The sequence below is a fragment of the Aphis gossypii genome, chromosome 2 (assembly GCF_020184175.1).
Source record: "Aphis gossypii isolate Hap1 chromosome 2, ASM2018417v2, whole genome shotgun sequence".
In the NCBI taxonomy this organism is placed as follows: Eukaryota; Metazoa; Arthropoda; class Insecta; order Hemiptera; family Aphididae; genus Aphis; species Aphis gossypii.
This window is the reverse complement of record NC_065531.1, coordinates 22,223,943-22,248,073: the sequence shown is the minus strand read 5'-3', so window position 1 is coordinate 22,248,073 and position 24,131 is coordinate 22,223,943. Positions and strand designations below refer to the sequence as shown.

The 24,131-nt window shown below is 24.9% G+C and overlaps 1 protein-coding gene and 1 long non-coding RNA gene across 4 annotated transcripts in view; one reads left to right on the top strand and one right to left on the bottom strand.

Annotated features, from left to right (window-relative positions):
• LOC114124352 (trace amine-associated receptor 1) overlaps positions 1 to 24,131 on the top strand; it is a 53,907-nt gene that overhangs the window by 5,175 nt on the left and 24,601 nt on the right. Inside the window, exons 1-2 of one of the 3 annotated variants that reach the window (XM_050201776.1) lie at positions 1,463 to 1,741; positions 2,673 to 2,749. The exons of 1 other annotated variant lie outside the window; for it this stretch is intronic. The gene's annotated coding sequence lies outside the window, so the exon portion shown is untranslated. Of the gene's footprint in view, positions 1 to 1,462; positions 1,742 to 2,672; positions 2,750 to 24,131 lie in introns of those variants that run through there. One more of the 3 variants, XM_050201774.1, reaches the window with a different exon arrangement.
• LOC126550372 (uncharacterized) lies at positions 3,023 to 5,936 on the bottom strand. The gene is made up of 3 exons (XR_007604445.1): positions 5,711 to 5,936; positions 4,323 to 4,408; positions 3,023 to 3,084 (listed from the first exon to the last, which is right to left on the bottom strand). It is a non-coding gene; the product is annotated as an uncharacterized LOC126550372 (long non-coding RNA).

Below are 24,131 nucleotides of genomic sequence, written 5' to 3'. Positions count from 1 at the left end.
ATAAAGAATAAAGCATGCTATAAATATTATAAAATATTCGTAAATAGATTATAATTGAAAAATAAAAATGTTAAAATCAGAATTATACTATTATGGACCTTTTAACAGTTGTTCATTATATTTGGGACTAACAACATAGTATTTCGAAAACAACTAAAGTAAAATATTTAAATTACTATAATAATAATATTATGACATTACTATAGAAGGATTCACCTCCTGCTCGCTACGCTCACAAATTCTCCGGATACAAGATCTATATAATCTAAAGTACTTTTTTTATTTCAATACTGATAACTGTATTTTTTCAATTACCTATTATTATTATTTATTTTTTCTTTGAAAATCTTAAAAGACTAAAAAATTAAAAAATTAATTTCAACTTTAGTTGAGACTTTAAGAGAGTTATTGTATACCTAAATAATAATAATTATTATTGATTTTTATTCCATTTTACCTTACGTTCCCCTACTATTTAAAAGCTTTATAAATGACCATAAAATATCTGACGAGCCAGAATTATGAAATAGAAGTGGTGATTTTCTGTTTTTACATAAAATACACGGGAATTTTGATAGGTTTTCAATTTTTCATTGAAACATACCGATTAATCTAGTGAAAATCATAAAGCCTACACTTCTACGTGGAATATAGATATTTCCTAGTTTTTATTTTTAAATCTTAACTTTTCTCAAAATTTAATTATAACAATTTTTTTCATAATTTTTTTTTTTAATTTATAAAAATACCATAAAAATGTAGAAAAGTGAACATCAAGAAGACTACGATAAATTAAAATCTATTTTTTTTTAGAATTTCTACCTTTCACTTTACTAGTTCTACAGGTACCTACAGCATCAGAATGAAACTCGGAGTATATTCATACGTTTCGTTTGTGTTAGGCAAAAACGAAAAATCGTCGCTGAAAATCCCTTTAAACCTTCTTTAAAATTCGATCCCTATCTTATCCAATGATCGTCTATTATCTATTTCACGGTATTTTATGTTTACCCGCATGTTTATCAATACACAAAATACTGTGATCGCGTGAAGGGGATGGGTAGATAAATAATAATATGACGGTCGTTATTGTAATATTATATATAATCCATCTTCTTTATGCTTCAAACAGAATATTAGATTATTAGACTATAGACTTGTGTATATTATTATTGGTATACGCTCACAAAGGATGTGCTCAGTGAGATTATTGGGACTGTATATATAATATGTATGTGTACATAAACCTTGTAGTTTATATTTATATGCACAAGTAGAGTTTCGGTCAATAGTGATAATCGTATGAACAATGATTATATAATACGATTGCGAGTCCAAGAATACAGACTGTCTTTGTAGTGACAGCAATGTATTTCAGACGGCTGATGGACAGACGATATAATAATAATATATAATAAGCTCCGACGCAACAACAATAAACCGCATAAACACTGCTCTATGCATTATACGTCTGACTGGCCATCCGGCGTTTTATCGTTAGTAGTACCGTCAGAAATATTACTCTATTTAATATTTTTTGTGTGTTATTATAATGTTTGTTCACATAAAATACACCGCAAGAATAGAAAAGCGTACGGTAACAAATCGAAAATTTTATCGTGCGATTTCAACGTTTTAAAATCGGCAATATGGGCAAATAAAACATTGATAAAATGATCGAATGATCGTTCATTGATCGAATGATCTGATCGTTGTTGGATTCGTTGCTGTTTGTAAATAGGTAATATATATATTTTTATTTTCTGAGCAGAATGTGTACTTACAAAAGTTCGAAAAAACGAACATTGGTGAGTGGTGGTAGACTTATACAAAACACAATCAATCTAAAAAGCAGGTAATTTTTCAAAAATGACAGTATTTTTCCAGTAAAATCAACAAAATGGTTTATATATACCTATTAAGACATAAAATATTTTTATACAAGTTTCAAAAGTTTAAAGTTTCAATATTTATTAATGCATTTTTATACATTTAACGTATTTTTTTCGAAATCAAGTAGGAATTAATAAAGTGAAATAAAAATAATATTTTATGTTGATGTTATGCAAAACTATACTACCATAAAGACTGTTAAAACCTTATAATGTCCATGAGCAGGTATAGGGTTCATCTTATAGAATATAGATAACATAAATACATAAGGTACTAGTTGATGTGAGCTGTGTATCGATTGAAAAATACGATGTAGAATTAGTATTTTTATTCTAAAATGGATTTTAAAACTTAATTGTAGTCAAGTATTTAAAAGTTAAAAAACAAAATTTCTATATTGTAAAATTTGTTTATCTCAAAAACGTTGATGACACTTTATTTTTAGTTTTCTCTGAGAAAGACTTGTAATTTGTAATCAACATTTGAAATTTTAATGCAATATAATAAATTATGATTTCTATCTAAAATTATTAAAGATATTGTTATCTTATTATTAAAACAATAATAGGGTCATTTATGTATTAAACATACGGTATTTTAGAAGTGAAGTAGCTATAATTACCTAGATTATTTTAATTTTCAAACAGCTAAATTGCTTGATGCTAAATGTCATGCATTTGAAAAATCTGTCTAGTAAATAGGTACCTATAGAAACTGAAAATGTGGACATTTTTCTGCTTGTCACATATATAGTCGCATTTTTTTTTTTTGTATAACAGACGTTTTCTTTGCAATGTAATGTGTCAAATGTCCGAACCGTCGAGTCTTGTGATATCAACATTCAGCCTTGATAAAAGTAAGTTTTATACAAATCATAATATGTTTGTAAACTCATTTGTCTTAATATATAATTCATTATAAACTACTATATTTGGTCTGGTTAGATATTATATTACGTATCTAATATACGCGTAGTAGTCCACTGTATTTTCCTGTTTTTCTAGACAAAAAGTTATTATTAAAACGATTTTCGTAATACGCAATATAATATTACATGCGATTATCAACAATATACTTAACAAAATATTATTTTTATTGACAATTTTGATTAAGTATATAATAATATAATGTTAGTTTCATCATACATACGTATATATGCTTGTATACAGTTTAAGCGCGATATTTGCAAATCTGTAAAAACAAAATATTGTATACTTATCTTAAATATTCATTATTTTTTTATTTAATACTAAATAATCGATGTCAAATGCAAATTATTTTAATACAAATAAAATGTATAGCTTTTTGTTAATGGTTATTTTCGGACATTAATACATCATAGTATTATAATACATTAAAAACAATAAAAACCAACTAATATCGAAATCTCATTAGTCATAGGTATACATAGGCCATGCACTTAAAACTATACTTACAAATATTATAACTTATCAATTGAGTACTGTAAATTTTAAGAGCTTTATGCAGCTATACCTCAAATTATCATATAATTTTATAATAAATGTCCTTGTTATTCTTATACCTATCTCAGTACAAAATTAAAATAAGAAATACAAGAAATATACACATTTTTTTAAACGTAAAATATTTGAGTTAACTATGGCTTAAAGAATTTTTTAAAGCCGGTAGCTTCACGTTTTAAATTTTTATTTTAACTATATTATTTGCATGTATTTACTTTTTTTTAATTTAAACTATCTCTTTTTATAAATTAATTTTATTTAGTTGAAAAAAGTGAGTTTTATAAATTTATCTAGCTCAATATGTAGTTTTTAATATTGTTAATTATAAACATTATTTAATTGTCTTAAAATTATAGAATAAATGAAAATGTCTTTCAATCTTCTTAACTTATATAGTTCTAAACTAATTATTTGATATATATATATACACATATAAATAGACATTTGAAAACAATGCTTAAAATTAAATATACATATTATTTTAGCATTGCAGATCATATATGAAGGAAAGGTCGTATAACTCCCATAAAGGCTATGTGTAATAATATTGTATACCCTTTCAGTCAATGTATTTAAAGTTTTAGGTCGCTACATAACACTAAGTTAATGTTGTATAAGTATTGAACACAAACTTAGGAGTACCTACTTCTCTGACTACTCTTTTAAAATTCTAAAATATTATTGATTGCTTGAGAAAAATTCAACTACACTTAAATCGCATGCAATTATATCCAAAAAATTTTCGTATTTATATGATATTGTAAAATTTACGAATTTATTGCTACATATTATACATTATTCCCGCCGACCCTTCAATTGTTATAGTGTTGATGGTAATTATTATTATTCATCTAACCAATCAATTTCAACACATAACAACTTATTTACATTATAAAATGACAAATAAAAAAGAATAAATACATTCATTAATCAGGATAGACTTACCATTAAACAATTTAACTATTAAAGAGTAGAGACGTATTAATGCAGAATCTATAAAAACTAATCGTAGTTTTTTTTTTCATAATGACCTGTAAAAGTGGAAAATATTTTTGTTAATTTCAAATTATATATTATAAATTATAATATATGTTTCTTATACTTCTCATAGTTCAGTAATTTATTTCTGTCATTTATACTCTCAGTCAACTAAATACTAATTTTTTAACCCCTATGATTCATTAAAATATTTTAATAATCTGTTTGAAAATTTGCAAAAGTATAATTTTAAAACGAAATATTAAACATTAAAGTAAAAGTTTTTTTTTTCAAACAATTTTATTATGACTTATATTTATGATTATTATTTTTATACAATAACAATATAAATAATTAAATTATAATATTTTGAATAAAAGTTAATGAATATGTTATACTTTCTATCAAAGCAAACAGAAAATAATTTTTAAAATAGTTATTACATTATGAATTAATTTTACTAAAAAATAAATTTGTATACTGTTGTAAACGGTTTATTAAATTGTTTATATAGTTTTTACCAAATTAATATTATATTATATTATTAAATTGTATTTATAAGTACAAAACAAAACTATGTAAGGCGTATGGAATTTCATACTTACATAAGGAATGATGTTAACAAATCAAGTTTATAAGTAGGTACTTATAGTTATATATGACTGCTTATTATATAAGAAAAATTGTTAGTGTACTTTTAAACACGTAGTAATTATACCTATTATTTTTCATGTTGAATAATCATTTATAATATAACAATAACAACAATGTGAACAATATAATGATTGCATTATTTTAAAATATTGCACAACTCTTAAAAATCCAAAAATATTCAATGAATTTATCAAAATTATGTACCTATTGTATTCTTTTTTAGCTTTAGATTTTTAATCTTTTCTATACAGAATTTGGTTGAAAAAATCTACACATGAGAACATTATGATGATCGTGTTAACATTTTTATACTTTATATCATTTTTCGTATCTCATATTTCAGGCAATGTGCCAACATAAAATATAAGTTATGACGGCTAACCTGACCGAATTTTCTTGAAACGTTAGAATAAATATCAGAATATAATATAGAAATCAGAATATTTAATATACTCACAGTGTTTTATTGTTCCTTGTACACACTTAAAGAAAAAAATCTTAGTTTAATTATTAATATTTTAAAGCTATTTACTTGTATATTTCGCGTTTTATTTCTTTTCTCTATGTATTTATACACTATTCCATACCTTACATTGTAGAAACATATTTATACTTATTTAAATAGTCGTTTTAGATTTTCAACAAGAAATTCATAAAAATGTATACTTATTTATTGATAAATATAAATAAAATATACAAACCATGTAACATTTACTTGAAGACAACACTTATTTTGTTTTATTGCGTTTATATCATCTCCCCTCGTTTTTCGAGGAAGATAGTATGCTGTATAACTTATTATATCAGTTTCAACTCTTAAATGTAGACTAATAATTTGTGGCTATTCCAACATAACTCATAAAAATAAAAAATAAATCACAAAACACAATACTAGCAAAAGTGTGTCCGATCAATTTTTGTTAAACGTTCTTTCATTATCTAATGTAATAGACTAATATCTACTTCAAATAATACTCATTCGTAATTTCTATTTACGGGATATTAAAATGCATTATGATGCAGTTATTTTGATAAAACTTTGCCTGTATTTGCTATTTAGTAAATCCACTTTAGCTGAATATTTAAATACGATTCATGTAAAATAATTAATGAGAATAAAAAAACGCGTACATGAGTGACATTACACAATAAACTTGGAATTTGTGAATAACATTCACAGAAACTAGATCCATGTAAATTAAATAAATTTTAACATTGCAAGCTAGTTATTCAATAATTTATATAATAGCTAAGTACTAAGTAGGTAGTGATTTTTTCGATACAAATTTATACAATTTTCTAGACTTATAAAACAAAAATACTACTGATTTAATTACAACAGGTTCCTATTAAAAACAATTTAGTATTTAAAATCTATTGAATTTTTCAATTTAAGTACACAAATTAGTTGAAGTATAAATTTCCAGTATTTTTTTAAGGTTTTGCATAATTTTCAGTTTTTACAGCGTACAATGTTTATTGTATGTCATTTTTTTGGGTATTTATTCAAAAAATAAATAAATAACAATTTAAGTGACAAATAAAACATAATGTTCCTAATAATACTTGAATTTTTATAAATATATAATAAACTAAATCAATAACTTGTTTTTACACTGGAGTGAGTGTAGCTGAAAGACGAGTGTCCAAGATCCGGTCTCTGTTTCCTGTCTGCCTTTTATAATTTATTTATACAGTAAATCAAATACGTATTAATGTATTATATATATATTTTTCATAGATTACAAAATGTTACTATAAGATTATATTATTTTACTAAAGTAAAAAACTTAATAATCAACAACATTTATAGATAATTATATAATAACCATTTTTTTATATATATATAAATATTAAAATATAGCATATTGTAGAAAATTATTTTATCTGAAAAACTAATATTTCTATTACAATAGTTCATAAATATAGGTTAAAAGGTTAAGGTCTGTCGCACAAATAATTGTTACATTAATTGTTATAAAACTATGTGACACGATACTGTATAGGTACGTTTTGTTTTAAATAAGAATATTAAAATTTTGAAATTTAAAGAAAAATATTGACACTGTGTAGTGTGTTTCATTATTGACTTGATTTATTAAAAATGATTCGTAATTTATTTTTATCTTTTATATTTCTTCTAAAATTATTCCTCGTAACTCAAATAAAATATTCTTTTAAAAAAAAAACTGACTTTAAAAACTAACATTAATAAAATAATAAACAATTTAAGATACCATGTCAAATGTAATATGATGTGCAGTATTGTTTTTTTTCGCTGTAACTTATTGTTATATTGTAATATTGTCTAATTAAGAATGATAAAACAAACAAATTTACATTTATTTTTATACTGTAAATAATCTTTTAAAATTATAGGCTTACATAATAATTTAATGAATATAATATCTACTTAAAAACAATTCACAGATGGTTTTAAAGATGTATACATTTGATACACGCATGTGCTCACGCAATTAATAATTTCACTGTGAAATTTCATGTAATTAAAACTGTTGTCTTCGGTCTATAATTTTCAGGTTAATAATTTAAATTAGAATTTCACATTTACTCATTGCCTTGAAGTTAATATGGTGTGCGAAACTTTTTAATCGGTGCGAGTTTTACAGTGCACAGGGAGGGTTGTCAATTAAAATTCTATCTACAAAACTTTATCATTCAACCCTCCAAATTTTTAGGTGGACATGACAAAATGCCTCTAGTGTATATTGACGAAAAAGTTGTTTAAAAACAAAACAACCAATAACTAGGATTAAAAAGACTTTCTCTTGGTATATTACGGGAAAAGCGACTTTGCGCAATGTTTTTCAACAAACTCAATTGCCGATGCCCATAAAACCATTAAAAGCTCCAAACATTGGTGTCATTGCGGTTTTAAAAGCTTTCTGACGATTTATGTTATAATGAATGAAAATGCGAAATTTGAATTATTGAGGTTCACCCCTTTTTGGGCTGTAAATACAATTTCATTGCATCGGTATCCAATAATAATCGTTTCCATAAAATAAAAAGTAAATAATCCATTCAAGTACGAGTACTAATTATTATGTATCATATTACACATCATAGTATTAGTTTGAGACTATCCGAGCTTATAAAAGTAACGTTTATAATATTATATAGTGTTATTTAAATGTATATTAATACGTTAATAATATTAACTTACAACCCAAAAATAATAAAATAGACTAATTAAATAATACACAAAAGTGTTTTATGATATTATGTTAAGTCTTAATGATGCCTTCTTTGATTAAATAAATAAACTAACACTATTCAACTTAGAAATAGATAAATGTGTTTTTTGCAATTGAAAATTTCAAAGGTTTTATTTATATAGATGTTCATATAATAATTATATAAGTATACTAACTGACAAGTATATTGACCATTATTATTTTGTGTATTATTTGTTTTCCAAACTCAGAATTCATTATTATATAATATAATAATGTAAAGCATATAATATTTATTATATTTTATTAGGTATGTATATACCTTTAAATATAATAATATGGAATCTTTAAAATGCTACTCATCATAAAATGTCACGCATTAAAAAAAAAAAAAGTACCTATGCTTAAATTAAACTTTTGTTTCGTTTTTTATAAAGTTTATCCATAGGTACGTCATTTTTTTAATCCAATGTATTTATTTGCATAAATAAATTTAAAACGAATTAAATTTACATTAAATGTATTATTTAAAACCATTTCGCTATTTTTTTATGTCTTCTATAAAAATAATTAATTATTTATACATATTTAAAATAATTTTTTACACGTCGGAGTGTACACCTATATGACTTTATCTTAGACATTTTTGATCTTTTTGTTTTATTGTATTCCAGATTACGGCACCGTATATAAATTCTTTAAATAGATACATGTTGTACAACAATGTGTAATTATATTTATTATTATTTTATTTTAATTAAAGTATTATTAATACTTAATTTTTTTTTTTTTTTTTTTGTCAAACTTGATAGAACATATTATAATAAAACCTTGAAAAATAGTACAAAACTTTTAAGCAACTAGATATTGCAACTTTCAATATTTTTAGTTATGTATGGTATAGAATTTTAAGTGGCAGCTGAATAATTCAAAGTTTGAAAACAAGTCTTGTTTAATATTTTCCAAGAAATTTGATTTACTTAAGTATGCCTAACGGATTATTAAATAATTTTCTACTGAACTTATTTTGTTTCTAAAGTGTATAACAGGAATGCTGAATAGCGATATCATTTTGCATGATATTTGTTAACTTATATAAAAACCAATAAACATGCGATTCCACAGCATGCTGGAACTTTTTCTCTTGTAGTTTTCATTTTTTTTTCCCAACAGAGTATTTTGTTACTATTATTTTTTTCATTTTCATTTCATGCCAACACGTTCCTTGGACTTTTTGAACCGGAAAAAAACGATTTTCAAATTATTGCACCAATGCGGATTAGTCGACGTCCGTGTTAAACAATTCGTATCAGAGGGTAAAAAGGTCAACGGTCCACTGGGCACTATTGGGCCCAAAGAACTGCCCTGCTGGGCGATTCCAGTGGGACAATTTTTCGCTGACTCTGAACCTCCCCTGGGTCATGTAATAACACGTGTGCAACACACACACACACACTTATATATAAATATATATATGTTTTTATTTTTCTTTGAAAACAAAACAACAATTATTGAGAGCATTATAAATTAATATTGATTTAATTTCCATAAATTAATTGGATTTGCTCTTATTCAATAAATAGAAGACTATATAATAAGATGCTATACAAAATTCCAATATTAATAAATATTCATAAATTTATTCGTGAATAAAATTATATATTATAACTTTTAAATAGGCAACATTTTTAATGTCATTCTAAAATACGAGGCTAATAAATGCATAAACATATTTAATAAGTTTTTCAATATATTATAGGTTTTTATATATTTTAAATAAATGTATAACATTTAACTTATTTAAACGTATTGCTGTAATAAGTTGCAGTTCTACACAAAAAATACAGCGTATGTATAGTTTAACTTTTACAACGATGAAACAGGGATAGCCAATGTCCCTCCTAAAGTTCTAACTGATAAATCAAACGATTGACGTTTTATTTGAAATATAGGAATGGTCGTCATTCATTTCCCGGAAAATTCATCGAGTTATTATTTTCTTCTTTATCATGTACTACGTGATTATACCTACAGCATTTTCACTTTTTTGAATTTATGGCATATAGGAATGGTCGTAAATTATTTAAAATAAAAATGTTATCAAGTTATGTCAATATTTTGGATTTATTTTTGTCCTTTATATTTGTTTGGTTAAGTTGTGTGCAACCTCACGAAATAATAACTACACAACCACTGTATGCAGGAAAAGGGTCATATTTTCGGGTCATAAATCTTTTTCAACAACACAACACCGAATGCCAACTGAGACGGTAGTTCAAAGTTTACTCCGTTCTTCCAAACACTTATAATATCACGAAAAAACATACATATAATTCACTCGTTTTGTTGAGTGCATATATGGACTATAATATTTGAATTGTTAAGAAATAAAATAAAAGTCTCCCAAATCTCAAAATTGTATGACGTTTGACTAAATATTTGTTTTTTTAAATTTTGTTCCATCATGTAATTTACCTTCCTACCAAGAGTCATCGAAAATGTTATCTTTCAAAAAAACTCCTTCATTTTCTGTAATTGAATAATACTCTTGAACGCAATAACCATAAATATGATTTTTAAGATTTAATTACATTAATGTTACCAGGAACCAGCAAAAAATGTATAAAAGAAACTATAAAAGTTTATTGTATTCCTTATTTTGCTTTCATTTTTAGTTTTAATTCACGTAAAAATATAAAATATTAATACATTTACATTTACATAATTTCTGACTAATAAATACATTCAAGACTCAAAATATTAATACTTAAACTATTTAATTTATTTAACATACACATGAATATAAATAAATATAATTTTTTTTATTGATATGTGATTTACAGTTAATATCGATTTTAACAAAAAAACCATTGTCTTTTGCTATATTTCAGTTTAAATAAAAATCATACAATTACATAGTTAAACTACATGTAAAAAAAACTTAAAATTTAAAGTTTTTTATTCAAGAAAACATAAAATAAAAAATTCATACTAAAAATGAAATGATAAAGTCAAAAAGTATTACAAGAAACGCTAATACCAAAAATAAAAATTCAAAATTGTATTACCTATGTGCCAGAAAAACAACTATAAGTATATTATGCTGTTTTAAAATTTATACTTGCGTTCGTATAAATTAAAATTAATTGGTATAGATGAGTACCTAAATTTTAAAATTAAAATACAACGTAAAGAAAAAAATTTAATGTAAAACTAATAAAAATATCATCCAGATATTAATATTAAATAGATACCTCCTAATGAATGCAATCAAGGGTAGTAATGAGCAAGCCTGGTCCAACCTGTCGTCAGCGATGCCATAAAAAATAAAAGGGATAATGAATGCAAAATATGCACTATATATTCTACAATTATGTATAAAATGTACACACTGTATAGCTATAGTTTAAATTAATTTTCATATAAAAATAATTAAATTTAAAAATCACGGAAAAGTCAAATAGTGTTTACGACTCACAACTTAAGACACATTTTACCTATATGTAGGTGCCTACCTACATATTTTCTTCCAAATACTTGGTTCACTGTTTACAATTAATAAGTGGACGATGTACAAACTATTTTAGACATTAACTAAACCGTATATCTGTATAATAAGTATAGTATATATTATAATATACTCAACATGATTATTTTAACAATAAGTACCTATATTCATTATCTCGATTATAGTTTTGAACGTTTTCTAAAATACTATTTTTACATAATATTTAAGTTTAAAATATCGTTTTTTTTTTTTTTTTTTGAGAAATAATGTTCTAGATCATGAGTGGAACGATGAATGTATTTTATTATCGTTTGTTGTTATTATTTCTTAATTTTTTTTTTATTTATTTATTTTTTTTGTTTGTTTGATAAAAGTATACCTACATTTAATTTGCTATTTATAAACAGAATATTCTGAGAATTTTAATTTATACGTATAAAATGTTGGACTAATAAGTATTAGACAATTAATTAGTTAGAACTTAGGACTTAAATTTATATACTGTATATAATATATAATTTAGATGTAGCGAGTGGAATTGTGAAATGTTGATGGAATGATATCGACTGATATTATTATTTATTTAACTATACATTAAACTATTAACCAAATAGCTTAAATATTATTCTAATTTTATAATATTTTTAGTTTATAATTATTTTTTATATCTCGTTTTATGATAAACTAACCATTTCACATTAAAATAAAACAAATTATATAAATGTCATATAAAATAGTCTAATGTAAATTTACTGAAAAAGCATGTCAAAGTGTCATAAACGATTTATAAGACATATTAATATATTTCATTTTGGATTTCATTTTTTGAAAACTTCAAAATCAATGTAATTCGTTTTGATCCATAGATTTTTATGATAAAAGAAAATATTTTTTAAAATCATTTTTTACGAAAAGTTAGGCATTTTGCTTCATTAAAATACTAAAATCTCAATACTGGAATATTTAAGAAAATATTTAGTAACATATCTTATACAAGAAAATGTATTATTTTGTTTGAAAACATCTTTTATACTAAAAGCTTTTTCAGATAGAATTAAAAATATTACATTTTTTATTTTTTTAACTTAATTTAAAATATACATATTACTGGTGTTTTGGTACAAAATAAATTTACTTTATGGTGGTAGGTAACCTTCTACCACCTTACTTTTAATGCGTTTTTTACACTTTTATACTGAAATTTTACACTTAAAATAAATACATAGAAAGATTAATATATCTTAAAATATATTGTTAATTTGTGTTATGTTTGGCTTATAGAATAAAAAAAAAACAATCACATATAATCATAACGTTATATAAATCAATGTGGTAAATAAAATAAAACTTCTTGGAATAGTATATTTTAATATTTTCTAATTATAACTTGAATGTGTTAATTAATAGTTCATAAAAAATTTAAATTTTTAAGTTTTTGTAATCTGAAAATTATATTTAAGTTATAACATACTAATATAATTTGAAATATATATATATATTATGTTAAGATTATTACGTCGTTCAATCATTGTATATATGTTTTCCTTTTTGAATAACTAACACTTAACAGTAATATTTGTGTTATATAAAATAAATGTATCATGCTAATCCCTAAATTATATTTTCATGGACAACCAAACTGCTATATAATATCTTTTCAAAGTTCTCAGACTAAACAACTTAAGACATGAGTTTAACAAGAGTTCTAACAATATAATAAAAAATAATAACCACTCTACAAAGACCAATGACTTTGAAACAATTTTATCACGAAAATGCATTCAACTAATAATTTTTCACATACGTATAAATTATTTGAAAATACTTGAAAATGTTATTGTTATAATACTCGTTTATTTGTACATCCACTGCTCATCAATGAAAAATATCAGAACTATGCCTCAACACTGTGGCTAAAATTTTTATTTGACTATTTTATAAATATATAGGCTCTCTAAAATTAAAAGAAATCACGAGTTTAATCCTGCAGAGGTACAACTATAATCTTTGATTATGCCAAGAAGAATTTAATTTAAAGTATTTTAGTGTAGTACTTACGAGTATAATTTTTATGAAAACGATCTATTTGAACTTAATCGTTAGCCTATAATTTTTTTAAGTTAAAAATAGTCTAAAATGTCATTTATACAGTTGTATTATAAAATTTTGTACATAGTTTTTCGTAAAATTTTTCAAAAACTATTGAGAAAATCGAAAAGTTTGATGTTTATATATAACGTAAAAAAGTTGTCTCCAAAATATATATATCAAAGGATGAAGGGGACAATCATAAATTATTGTAAGTCCAATAGTTTTCTCCTTTCAAATAAAATTAGTATAAGCTAAGAAATACACGTTATAATTAATAATATAAAAATTTGAAGTTTAATTTAATTGGTGGTATATTTATTTTGTGTTAATTAATGTTAATATTGACTAAACAAAACTAAAAATAAAAACGTATAATACATTGTAAGGCATGAGTATTCATAGTATTCATGAGCATTTATTTGATACTATTGAAAAATTAAAATATCTTCTTCTATCTGTTGTAAAACAATGACTGGTATTCTTAATGTATAACGGAATATAAAGTCAATTATAGATATTTCAATTGGGAACGAATCAATTATTTAAAAGTGAAAAATTAAAATTGACCACAGAACAAGATATACATAGTTTTAAAACACACTTAGAAAATTTTGTAATGTTTCGGCATCAGTATATTAGTCGCTTGGCTGTTTTTCCACCCACTACCACACTTGCGATTCCCAATCGAAAACCAAAGTAATAAAACTCGACCTAGAGTATATTTCTTCTTTTATACTTGAGGTTTATACTGAAGGAAAAAAAACTTACACAAGTTTCTTCATTTTAGTATTATATAATATTGAAAAAGATATGCTTTCAATATACTATGCACAAAATCTAAAGAATAAATAAATGACAGTAGTAATTATAAATGATCGAAAATAGAAACTTTTGTTTAATATAAAATAAACATTTGCTTTCAATTTTATCTCTCTCGGTTTTTATTAAAAATAAAATCTTAAATAAAAATATCAAACAATAATTCTATATTTAAAATGCATTAAATTACTTAAATATTGTATAATATAAAAAAAATTACAAACATAATTGATAATTGTTGTATTGTTTAAATAATTTATTTCCTACATTTAATTTTGTACTGTAATTGCATATGTTCTAAACTAAAACTTTGAATACTAATCCACTTTGCTTGGCAATTAAAACATTTAAAAACTTGATACCAACGATGAATCAAATATTTAATAGTGATGTCACCTGTCATATTTGTATTTCGTTATGTATCAATAAATTAATAAATTGAAATATCAACTTAAAATTGTAGATCCTACATAATTACATAAGGTTAAATAAATATAAAATTTGGTACATTTAGAGATTGAAATCAGTAGAAAATAAACTTTTTCCGTGTACTTTAATAGTCGTATCTAAAAGTTTATTTATATAAATATAACTAAATGTAACCAAAAGTAATTTACTTAGGTACAGAAAAATGATATAAATTCACATTCTTTCATTATTTTACATTAATACTTTATAAAAGTGTTTTTGTACAAAAGTAAAGTAAATTTAAATTTTCAACAGACATTTTCTTACATTGTAATATTGTAATATTAGTATGTATTTTGTTAAAAAATGTCTGATGGTCTTTATAGTAGGTACATAATAATTTATAATGTGTTATATTCTAAATATTTTTCTTTTGTGAATTTAGTATGTGAATATTTCAGAATATTTCCGGGATAGAAATTTCATCAAAGATGAAATTTTTCTATATGTCGTTTAAAATTAAACCTCTAACATTCTCTGATCTACGAGTCAAATAATGGTGTAAGTTTATGCGTAGTAATGTGCTAAGTTTACTCGTAGGTTTCAAAGTGTGTGATATTTTTTGTATGGCATAGGATATAAGATAATATTAAATCATATTTTTCAAAATTAGAAATAATACATATATTGACAATAAATGATAATAAATCCTTTAAAATAAAATTACTAAAAAAAAAAAAATTAAAACAACAGCGAGTCAGCAAATAACAAAGTCTTGCGAAATCATCTTCATTTCTAAGAATAATAGCCACTTTATGTCAGATGTATTTTTAACTATTATACGATTTTAAAATAGAAATGTTTAAGTTTATAGATGCTTATATTGTAATATTTGTTATAACTTTAAGAAAATATTTGTTAATATGGTTTCAGCAAACTTTAGTATTTATACTATTAATCAATTCAGCCATATCAAAGATAGAAACCTAGAGAGGTAGTTCTTCTATGATAATTATTATCAATTATGATTATAGTTTTATTATAATAATTATCAACTATTATTTATGAAATTGGCGTAGTGGCCATGCAGTATGTTGGCGATAAACTGTCGATCGATTAAGCATCGTTAAAAAAATAAACTTGAAAGTCATCTCCGTTAAATGTCTTGTCCTATTTGTAATTTCTATAATTGTCTGTTGTAATATTTAACTCACGAACAATGGAGAAATACGGTATTTGATTTTTGAAGAAAAATTTCAACGGTCATTAATTAATATCAAAATCCTTCTATGTATATATAAATACATATGTGGTATGTACCTACAAATACGTATTTATGTCATTTACGGATAACACGTATGACTGAAACAGCTGCGAGTGTATACGATCAATAAATTATAATACAATTATTTTATTAATATAATTGACGCATATTGTCAAATTATATAATAGTGCAATAATACTTACAGTATATAATAAATTGGTAATTATCAAAGGTTTTTGTTTTTTACAATGAAAAGTAATAATATATTTTACTTATGATACTGCAGCCCTAGATATATATATATATATATATATTTAAACGTACTCTACATTTAAGTTTAAATAATAATTGCTTTTAAAATACAAATTGATTTTTTGACATTTATTTTCTTATTATGATTGAATTTGAATATGAAATAAATCATACAGTCATTAAATTATGTTCTATATGATTTACATCACAACTAATACCTTGGATCCCTGATTCACTAAATACAATTTGTTAAAATGTACAATTATACAAAATATAAGAATACTATATACATTATACATGTTTAAGTACTTACGCGAAATAACGTAATATTTATATTAAAATTATACAAACTAGTACAGCCCTGTGTACGCATAGGTAGCAATAAAAAAAATTATAGATTACTAACTATGCTGTATTGCAAGTGTACCAACTATTATTAACCAACTAATTACTATAGAAATTGATGAAACTGTCATTGGACTCTGTCTTTGTGGAAACTAGAGTATTAATATATTATTATTTATCATTTAAAAATTTACAAATGTATAAAACTTGAATTAAATACATTTTATAATAAAATTATATAATAATGTTGATTACAAGCATGCGTAGAACAAACAGAAACTGTTTTGTAATACAATCCATTATGGTAAATAGTTCTTCTTCTTACACAAATGATGGATATTTACTTTACCTATTACCACGAGTTGACGAACTACTTAATTATTTATATCTGTGTATCGACTGCGTGTGGCATGTGCGCATTACCTTAACGCGTAGCTCTTGACTCGTATAACTCAACTTGGATGCGCCGCTCAACTCAGCTCTCAACTTTTAAAAAAAAAAACAGCGATTTGTTGGACCGAAAATGATATAACCCGCAAACAAGCGGACAAGACTTATTCCAGTGTTATTTCGCCACACTCCGCACACCATTATAACATTGAGAAGAGGTCTTCGAAACGTACAACATATAGAAATTGTATTCAACTGCTGTACCAATTATGCGTATAATAAGCTTTATTAAAACAGTGATATGATCTATTTTCAAATTTAGAGTAAAAACATATAATAATATTATCTGTATTTTTTGTTGGGTGTCTAAACGATATTTTAATTTTTAAACAAGTTATGAGTGCGAATATTCTACATATTGACTTAAATATCAAAATATCTTAAAATACACAAACAATTTTCGTGTATTTAAGTTTTATATTTGATAATAGGTCACTTTCACTCTCATAATATATGAAAGCTTACTACACAAAATTGGAAATTTGCTGTATACAAATATTGTTATAATAATACGTTGTCAATTTTTAAAGCAGAGACAACACATCGTGATGTTTTAGTTCAAGAACTTTTACTATAGTCGCCTTTGTACCGTTATTCACGTTACGGTTATGTTAACCACGATATTTTTCATTATAGTTCGTATGATAGAAATTTGATGGCCACCGATCATTTTCTCCGTGTTTGCTACTCCTTCCAATCCTCAAAAGTTCTCATCTTCGATATAGACGTACATAATAGTAAACATCTGACAAATAAAATTTTTCTAATCAATTTATTTCTATAATATTGTTACTAGCATTATTTCCGTTATACAATTTACCTAAATAGTTTTTTGGTACAATACTCGTACTTCTAACATAAAGAAATTTATTAATTTCCAACCATTCCAAAACTGACATAAATCAGCTGAGAAAAAAATTATACATGTTTTGAATACAAAATAAAAGTATTCTTAAGTCTGTTGTCAAGTTTCCTGGCAGATACGAGACAATAGGGTGGCGCGTCAAGGTAGTAAGACGCACGGTAATCATCTAAATGTATCTTTTTCAAAGGTTCTTCGTATTAGGGCCAGGAACGTCGTTATTTATAATTTGTTCTGCTTACTCCATAACTTTTTTTTTTTGTATATACATTTTATAAAATTCAAATAAAATCACCAAAAAATAGTAATCGAGTATTCGTCTAAAGACGCACCGTAAAAATGTATTTTATTATATTATTTACTTCATCAATGTTTGTATCTATTTTTCGAACGACTTCAGTCATTGTCGGTCAAAATGTAAAGTTCCAATCGGTTCAAAGAAATTTGATAATTTAGGACTTCATGATCTTTTCTAATTTTCTGAGCTCTTCGTTTTAAAGTACCAGATAGATGTTTCAAAAAGACATGATTATGATTTCACAGTTAATAGATCAATCAAATAAATATAAAAAGTTTTAAACGGAGTTTTACATATACAATAATAACAAATACAGACAGAAATCTCTGCTGTCTACGCTAACATAATCAGTTTATAATCAGTACGACTGCGAAAGCCGAAAGTACGTGTTTAAAAACAATTTTATAGGTAATAAATAATAATGTATTATATTAAGAAGCCGTCAAAGTGAATTGGATATACCAGTGTGTTGCTCATTGAACGATTATTTTTATTCGGTGGATCGAGAAGTACTTTCAAAAATAACGATAAAAAGTTGTGAGTTGAACACGATAAGCAACGACCACTATAATTGGTTTTCATTGATAAAGTACATATTTAGGTAATTCCATTTTCATATGATATATTTTTAAAATTTATAAAAATGATTTATTTGTTTGATGCCATAATATATAGCAACGAAAATACGAGTTGATACATCGTGCCCATCGTGGCCCTTTTCAACTTGAGGACCAATAGGCTATAGCCTTGATCTCACAAAAACACACATCATGATAAGACCAATATATTTATCTCTCCGTTCAGACGTAAAATATTAATTTAACCTAGTACACAGTTCAAGCATTAAAATAAGTTTATTGTATTTGAAAAATAAACCTGTATAAGGATTATAAATAATTGTATAACCAATAAAATCTCATGTAGTGGTCGTAGAATTAGTGGCATTTTTTTTTTTTACATTTACGTTTATAATTTTTCATAAAATAATTGTAACCCTGTTTCTATATTTTGTATCATCAAAAAATGATATTTTTAATGGCATGAAGGCAAAATAAAATAACACGGAGAATTGACAATTTTGAATAGATCTATACCTGTAAATAAAAATATAATATAGGCCTGCGTTCGATTTTGATTTGTCACAAGATAGAAGATATTTTAAAGCTCTAATTTTTTTTTTTTTTTTAATATTTTACTCAACTATATGTCATATATACCCAACTAACAATGTAAACTAACAACAAAAACTAATCCAGATTTTGAATACTTATCATGAATATTTTTTTAATACCACGTTAAGGCTTCAGATAGTGACGAATGTAACAACATTTGTTTAAATTTATATTTCTTATTCATGTTGATTACCACAATTATTATTCTGAAGTTCGATTAAGTTTTTATAGTTCAATAAAATTATTGCCAACAATCATAAAATAATGGACTTCTTGGTGAAAAATGTTATGTACTATAGATAATATTTTTACCAGTTAACTACTTTTTTCAAAGATTTATTGTTGGTAAAACTTTTTAACGATTTTAATGATTTACAAGTTTCAACTATTTTAAATAACAAACAATTTAAAACGATTAATAATAATTTCAAATAAATATTATGTTGTGATAATGGTAACTATATTATTTTTACTTCATGGCTTTGAAGGCAACATTATCGTACCTACTACTAAATAAATATATTATTATGTTATCGTATTAAAATATAGTTTTATATATGATAATAGATATAAATAAACCCAAATTATTATTATATACGAGTTTACAATAAAACCAGCAAACGATTTAAGCAAAAAAAAAATGTCATTCTCGATTAGTGCCATTTGTTATAGAGAAACGAAATACAAAAACTTTATAGTGTCTTTGCAGTCTTCAATTAAACGTATATTATGTTGTACTTCAATCCAAATTTTGGGAATATAATATATATGTGCAAGGGGAGTGGAAGAACGACACTATAGTTCTGTAGGATTTTAAAACGCTCAGTCCGTCGCGACAGTCGAGTACGCCTCTCTTCTGCTCAGTCTTCTCCCCAGAGAACGCCGTCGCAGTTTACGAGTCCATTCCCCAGACGCGTAACGAATTCCCCCGCTCACGTACGTAATCACAGACCACGATTCATTCGTCGTTACACAAAAGGCCCAGAGATGTCACATAAACCGAGCAACTTTACAGCTCACGAAGCGTAACTTCCTCCTCTTCCCGTGGAAGCTATCTCGCCACTCGCGAACAAATTGAGTGATTCGGTCTGCAATAATGACATGCCGCCGTCAATGATGACGAACACCGAACTCCGCCACTATATACAATATACATATTTAAATATTTACGCATAAAATAGTATACATATTTACAAACTGTTTATACGAACTTGTCGATAATAGTCAGGAACGTACATGTAGTATTATAAGACGGTCGGCTCGTCAAATGTCGCAGTGATTAAATAGTATGCTTATTGCTTATTTTAAACCGGTAACTATATATTGTCTTAACTCTTAGACGTGGTCGCAAGTGTCTCGGTGATGGCGTAATAATCGACGTCCTTCATTTCCGTTTTCCACTAACCGACACGGCGATAGTGACAAATAGAGACGAAAAACCACTTATATCGTTAATACCCCACGAGTGGTTCGAAGATTATTGGCCGCCTCGCATACAAGCTAAAAAATCGTATATTCTTGCTTAAGTGTGCATGTGTGTAGGTACGTGTCAAAAATCAAAGTTCCTATTCCTATTGTCGTTTCCGCAAAGCATCAAAATTGTATTAAATGGAAATGAAAAGCGGATTTAAAATGTTTAAAAAAAAAGTCGCGATTTCTTTGACGTAATTCTTTGTCATTTACGACACTGGATTTCAGTTTAAAATCGTCACTAAATCAGTTTAAAATTATTACTTTTATCAATACATCACGTTATATTATAAACATCTTAAACTTGAATTAAGCAATAAATAATCTGAAAATTCCGAATATAAGGTTCAAGACGCATTATTATAATAGGTACATTTAAAAAACTTCATGATATCGCTCATGAAAATATTTATCAAAACGTATAAACTATAATAATTACAAATAAAAATTAAATTATTGATTTCCCATTTCCCATTAACCATCGCTAACTTTGTGACTTATTAAATATTTTTTACTATTCAGCCGTGTTCAATAGTGTTTAAAATAGTCAACGATGATGAATGTTTTATTTAAAGTAACAAACCAATTTATATTATTTATTGTACTCAACTATAAGGAAATTTAATTCTTACGGTTTACCCTTTTATGCTAAACAACAATGTATGTTTACCTTACAACCCATTATTTGCATATGAATGTTTTGCTTGAATGTATTAATTTATGCTTTAGTCTTATAATTGTATTATGGTTGAAAATAAAAATCTATAGCTCAGTTTTAATATTCTATGCTTAATACATTCTATAGGTATTTATGATGAACTTGCATATTAATTTCTACAATTCAACTATCTTAAATAAGTACAATAATAAATTTATTCACGTTATGTAATTATTGATTACATACCAATATACCATACACGTATAATACGTGTTTTAGTAGGAATTTAATCGAATTTGACACCATATGAAACCTTTCAAACTGTGTTTTTAAATACAAAGTACCTGTGACCTATTATGTACTTTAATTAATATTTTTTTGTAAACAAAATACACAATTTAAGAATTGTTTTAAGACAGTTAACGTCATGATATTGATGAAAATAACACATAAAGGCATAAATGCATATAACAATGTAATATTATGTATGTATAAATAAGTATATTATATTATACCGTTTTTGGCTGACAGAATAATTTGTAGCCACAATAAATGGAAAGAGAAAGAGGAAAACCTCAGTATTTTACGAGATCGAATAAAAACGGATTACACTTGGGGCTTGGGTGAAAAGCAGAGATTGTCTGCATGTCCCTCGTGTAGTTGGGGGACCTCGGGGGTAAATTTATTTGGCGTCCCAGCCAAGGTGAGGGGCGATTTGTTATTTTTCGTCGAGTTACTAATACAACTTTCTAACGCGCGCGACCGGAGCTCGGGAGCTGTATTATGTATAGAAATATTTTTTTTTGGCTGCAATTCGGGCCGGAAAAAAAAGAAAAACGAGAAAAAAGAAAAATAAGGAGAAAAATCAGACAACCGGATAAGATTTTATGTTGACAGGGTGAAACATGGCTTTCTACACACCCTTAAGACCCTAGAATTTTGTTTGACTTTTGGTATCCACCCGGTAATGAATTAATAAATAACAGTATTAAATTGATAATTAAAATATAATAATTATAAAAATAAAAATAAAAAGTTCACTAATAATAAATCAACCATATAGCATTAAAAAAATCTTTAAAACATATTTCACAACATGAATATTTTAGAAAAAAAAATACTTATAAATAATTATGCAAATAATTTAGATATTTAAAAACCAATGTAATAATAAACTATGAATAATAGGTATTGTTATCAAAGTTTTTGGTAAAATGAAAAAAAATTTATATCTGCATATTATCTACTAATTATTATTTGAAATGTTAAATTGACGAATAATTATTTTGAACAAATTTTATATTGAAAATAAAAAAGAACATTTGAATTGTTATAAAATATAAATTTAAATATTATAAGCTAATTAAATCTATATTTTTTTTAACATTAAAAAAAATTAAAAAGCAATAGTCGTGGTGTAATTTCGACTAAGTCAAATAAGTAGGTATAACGAATCAGTTGATACTGTTTAGTGCCTATCCATAAATTCTAGTATTATATTATTATATCATCAAAATAGCTTGTTATACATTTTTTTTATAACTGTATAGATTGTGAATAAAAAAAAAAAAGTATAATTAGTTTTAGTTATTCAATTGGGTCCTATATATGATCACATGTAATAGTTATACCTAATAATATTTTTAAAACCGTAAAGGCACAGTTTTTCGTATTTAGTACTTTAAGTATTTATAACTAATACTTATTTAATATCGTATATGCACTTATCAACTTTGTAATAGATTCTGTATAGCTATAGCCTATAATAATTAATACCCAACTTATAAGTTTTTACTTTTTGACTTTATCTTTTAGTTTATCGTTTAATATTTTTGCAGGTATTATAATTCTGCGTATGTAAAATAACTACCTGCTATGATAACTATCAACATAAATATTTATTTATCAATAATTATTGGCAAATCGTAGAAAAAGAAATCGTAACCTAACCTAACCCTATGCACAAAACAATTGAAAATTTTTAGTAGCACTTAAAAGAAGGGTTACGGTTAATTAGATTATTTTATAAAGCGTTCTTTGAAAATGGCATTTGTCCAAAAAAAAAAATATATATAAAGTGTTATCGATCGACTAAATGTGCTGGAAGTTATTACTCTATAAAACCCCGTTAAGATATAACTTTGACAGGAGTGCATATTATTAAAAGGTATTCAATTAATATACGATATATAACAATAAGTCAATAGAAATTTTTATTCAAAATAATAATAATTTTTTTTTCTTTTTTTGATATATTCGTAAATAATATTTTATTACCATCGAAAAATAGTTTTCACTAGTCTAGATAAATTTTAAATTATTGCTATA